Source organism: Triticum urartu, chromosome 7A, assembly GCF_056163025.1.
Source record: "Triticum urartu cultivar PI428250 chromosome 7A, HENAU_Tu73, whole genome shotgun sequence".
NCBI classification, from domain to species: domain Eukaryota; kingdom Viridiplantae; phylum Streptophyta; class Magnoliopsida; order Poales; family Poaceae; genus Triticum; species Triticum urartu.
Window position 1 is genome coordinate 661,177,636 of NC_141879.1, and position 4,852 is coordinate 661,182,487.

General features: G+C 44.0%; 1 long non-coding RNA gene across 1 annotated transcript; it reads right to left on the reverse strand.

Moving 5' to 3' along the window:
- Nucleotides 1–3,371: 3,371 nt before the first annotated feature.
- LOC125522011 (uncharacterized) lies at nucleotides 3,372–3,875 on the reverse strand. The gene is made up of 3 exons (XR_007289598.2): nucleotides 3,807–3,875; nucleotides 3,563–3,703; nucleotides 3,372–3,452 (listed from the first exon to the last, which is right to left on the reverse strand). It is a non-coding gene; the product is annotated as an uncharacterized LOC125522011 (long non-coding RNA).
- Between the last annotated feature and the right edge of the window lie 977 nt (nucleotides 3,876–4,852).

The window sequence follows — 4,852 nt, forward strand, 5'->3', positions numbered from 1 at the left end:
TGACACGTCCTACAAGCTGTAGCATTTACAAGTTCTACAAGTTACACGTAATACAAGCTTAGTTGATGCAAGCTCTACAACTATGGGAATCAGTTACAAGCTCTACAAGTATTTTCTTCTTCTACATGTAGCTCCTTCAATAGCGATCAAATGTCGGCTCACTGGAGAGTCAGGACTGGGCCTTCCACGGACGCCCTGTTACATGAATCAGCTGATAAAAATTAGAAAAACTAGAGACAATATATTATGAACATTCCATTCAAAAAAGGAGTAAAGGACATTCTTTGTTTCATCACGTTATAAAGGAGCAGCACAAACCACAACTTACTTGACACACACACACATACACACATGAATATTAAGCTCAGTTCTAGCAACTATATCATGGTTTAATAGCTGGCCTCAGCATCATCAAACCACCATGCTTATGATCATAATCTAAGCATATCATCAAACAAAACCTACACAGATAAAGATCACAGCACATCAAGCCACAGGCGCACCAGCGATGGCATGAGATTCAACGCAACAACAATGGGGCTACCACAACAGCATGAAAAACCTAAGCATACTAGAGAAAATAGATAGTTGATGCTAGAGGGACTGGTGAATTACCTCAATGGCGTACTTGATGGGTGATGATGGTCCTTCTCAAGTAGTTGTCGTCCACGGTTAAGAGGTTTCAAACATCTGTCTACAACAATCAGCAAACCAGAAATCAGAACGAATACTTCAATCTCATAAGAAGTTTAAAAAAGACTATAGCAGGACAGAAATATGTGGACTACTTCTAAAATGGTACATATAGCACATGCCCAAACAAATATGTGATTTCAAGGTTGAAAGCTTTAACATAGAACGCTGAATAATTCGTTGCCCAAAACGTGCTATATATATACCAAGTGATGAGAAACCATATGTAGAATTTATAAACGTAAGGAGCAGAATTTCTAAAAGAAGTACACCATTACATAGTGCTACAGCAAATGTGAAATGCTTGATGATGTACATGAATTCACATTTAGAAGGAAATAAATGTACTGTAAAACGTTCCATATCTGAAACATATTCACTCAACTAAAAGAAGGTCGAGTTTTACTTGCAAATGAAAACATGCTAGAACCTTTCTGTCAATTTATGAGAAGTAGAACCACTGTGCCACTTGGTTGTTCTTTAAATAAAAAAAATGAGTTGTAACGCAGGCTAACAGAAACGCTATGAGCATCGTTTGGGCAGACCATCCAGGATGGTGTACAAATCAGAATGAAAGCATGATTATATATTTCAGGATGATGTACAAATCAAGATGAAAGCATAGAGCTGACAAGTTTGATGAGCTTCGATATGAAGAGACTAACAGAGATACTAGGTAATTCAGTGGGTTTGGGCTTGACAACAGGAAGCAGGAACACATCAATTGACGAAAACAAGATGCTGAATTATATTTGGTAGTATATATACTGTGGTATACTATGTTCGTGTCAAGGGCAGCTTTCGTACCAGTGCCTAAAAACATTGTAAACAAGTACAAATACTCCGTTATTACAAGCACAAACAGACTTGGACTGGGCAACGGCGATATCAGGGGAAAAGAGTCGAGTTCTTGATTAGTTAAGAAAAGCTCTACTTTCAAGAAACTTTCACATCAGAAAACTAAAGGAAACATGATTACTTCTCAATACTATGGAGTCACACTTTCAAAAAACCTGTCTATGTATATACAAACTTGAGAGATTAGCCGTGCAAAGGTTCAGTGGATCCAAATAAACATGCAGAAAGGCTATCCTTGCCTTTCTTGTACTAGGTAACCTTGTGGAGGGTGTGCTTCTTGCACTCCTTGTTCTTGCAGTAGGTCTTCTTGGTCTTCGGAACGTTCACCTACAAAAATTGTCATACCATATACTTAGCCAACAGGAATAAACAACCAGGAATTTTACAACACACGACAAACAAAAAGAACTTCATAGCTAAAGTCATAACCCATGCTTGTTAGTTTAAGATGTGGAGAAGGACGTGTTAGATTCCAAGGGGCATGGAAAATTCCCAGTGAATCACCAGGGTCCAAAATGGAAGAGGGCAGAATTTCCAATTTTCAATTATACAAATAATGAAAAGAGAACTCAAGCCAAATATGTTATGTTGAACTAGGAAAGCACCCAGCTGGCCAATAGTGACATGACATTAACACTGTGTTTGCAGAAATCAGGTAACATAGCTTCACATCGAGCCTCTAAAAAACTTTACTACACCTATAGGTAAGACATCAAATCCTCAATGACTGCCTTCAAACCTCACCCACAAGTGATCTAGAAGTTCATTCAGCAGATTTCTTTTCTTTATTCAGTAAGGTCACTCGTGATTTTTGTGTATCTGAGAGTAGGTGCAACGAACTTGGTGGTAAAGTTGAAAACTGGGGGTGCAATACAAAAGTTCCTGCAGAGCAAATTGCATATGGCGATTTTCAACAAACACAAAATGACAAGCTTACGATATAGTTTCATTGAAATTGAAGCTGTAGAGTGTGCTGGTAAAGCAATGAAGAAAAAATGTTGGAGTAACTCCTTTTGGAAAACAATGACCAAATTTCACATGATTAAGTAAGAGCTGTAAGCAGGCAATGTTATTGTAAGTACTGGAAATTCCAAAATATTTTAGAGCAATGAAGTTCAGCATTCTGGAAATATAAACCAGAGTACCAGACAAAGCAAGTATGGGAAATCAATTAAAAGGGTATTGAAGATTTAATGGTGTTCAGTACTAATAACTTGAATACTTTGTATGAATCAAACAGAAATTAGTTATAACTGCACCACCCGTAACACAACACCTATCTGAGGAATGAGGAATTTAATGTTCTCCAAGAGATTTGAATATAAAGGAGTATGGAAATTGGTTATAAACTATGCAGTCAAATAGAGCCATGTCCAACCTAGTAAACAAAACAAGGAATGATCTATTTACCAGACCAGTTAATAAATTGCCAATGGTTATGGGGTAATAGAAATGAGGATTTGATGTTGGAAGACCACAAACTGATTGAGAGAATTGCTAAGTTGATGAAAGAAGCAAGAACCCCTCTGTAGCCAAATTGGCAAAATATTTTCTGCTTGATGCCAAAAGTTGCAGGACAAAAATAAAACCTTGAGGATTCAAAAATTCACTTGCCGTTTGTACTTCAACTAAATTAGTATATTCTTACCGAACGGCAGGTTAATATACCATGTTCCATTACACAATACCCAATCCAAAGCAATCAAGAGATACTGAAACAAGAAGGAATTATCACAATTTCTAAGCACGTGGATCGTCTCATTATACGTCAGATGAACTTGTTACCTCTAGCGTGCCAGCAAGAAGCTTCCCCAGCATTCTCTTGTTCCTCCTCACCAAGCTCTGATCCTCTTCCTTGGGAGCCGGCCTCGGAGAGGCTCTGGCAGCTGATTATCAAGCTCCTGCAACCAAATAATACCAATATAAGCGATCTCCCAAAAACAGCATGTGGAACCCATCCACAAGCACAAACGCACACTATCTCCTCCAAAATCACATTCCCCTTACTCACCCTCCTGGATACCCACTGGCTCCCATCCCTCCTGAACCCACCATTACTAGCTCCCCTCCTCTCACCACCTTGAGCAGCATTTGGTCCATCCTCACGCCCCTCCGCCGCCGCATCATCCCCATTAGTTCCAGGGCCATCCACCTCCGTGCATCACACCAAACACAGAGAAGACGTTAGGGTATTTGACAAACCAACAAAACACAACAGGATTGACGAACACAAAAATAAAAATGAGGGCTCGTACTTTAACCACGGCAGAAAGAAGCCGGCGCTTGGGCTCGGGCTGGTCCACCGGCTCCGGGGCCTGCATCAGAAACACGCGGGGAGAAAAATCACGCACAAAAACAGATACAGGGACGAGATCGCTCCGGGGCCGGCGCCGGGGCCGGTGGCGGGGGCGCCGCGTCGGAGGCCTCGGGGGTCGGGCAGGCGCTCGCTGATCTGCAGGAGGGGAGGAGAACACGGGGACAAGCAAACGGGTCCGGGGAGACGCCTCGATGGCCACGGAGGGGAAGTGAGAGGGTGGAGGGGCGGGGGGGAGGGACCTCGCGGTGCTGGCGCTGCAGCTCTTGGAGCTCGTGGCGGATCTCCTCGGCCGTCTTCTCCGCCGCGGCGGCCATCGTCGGCGGCGAAGGGGAGGGAGGGAGGGTTTGGCTGCTGCGCGAGGGACGGAGGATGGGGCGGGCGGATGCTTGGTGAGGAGGTCCATGACGGCGCCGATGCGGGAACGCCGGAGCGGATCTGGTCGTGGCCTGAGAAGGAGAAGGCCGAGTCGATCTGGGGCCTAGTAGGTAGACAAGAGGACGTGAGGGGAGGCGAGGGAGAGTGGGAGGAGGTCGCCAGTGGGTTGTGGTTGGTTGGGGAGACAAAGGCGGCGACGGTGGGTTTCATTTCGTTTCGGGGTTGAGCTCCGCCGCAGGGAGGTGGCCGACGCGCGCAGGAATGGAGATGGAGGTGGCCGACGGGCTCTGACTTGGATTGGATCTGGGAGGGAGAAGGCGGCGGCGGCGATTGGGAGAAGGGGACTAGGGTTTCGTGGGTGAGAGGGATACGGGGTGAGAGTGACGAGGGGGCGTGGGCTGCCGTTGGATCGGGGCGCATCCGACGGTGCTTAAGGCATGATCCGTGTGAGCTGATTTTAGACCAATCAGAACAGAGTATCCTCTTTGATGATGTTAAGACCATTTAAATTGGTCGTAATCGATTGAAAATAAGATTTTGAATCATGTCTGCCATTTGACGACCTAAGAAATTTATAAAAATATCGAAATAAAAAACCTTCGCATTGTG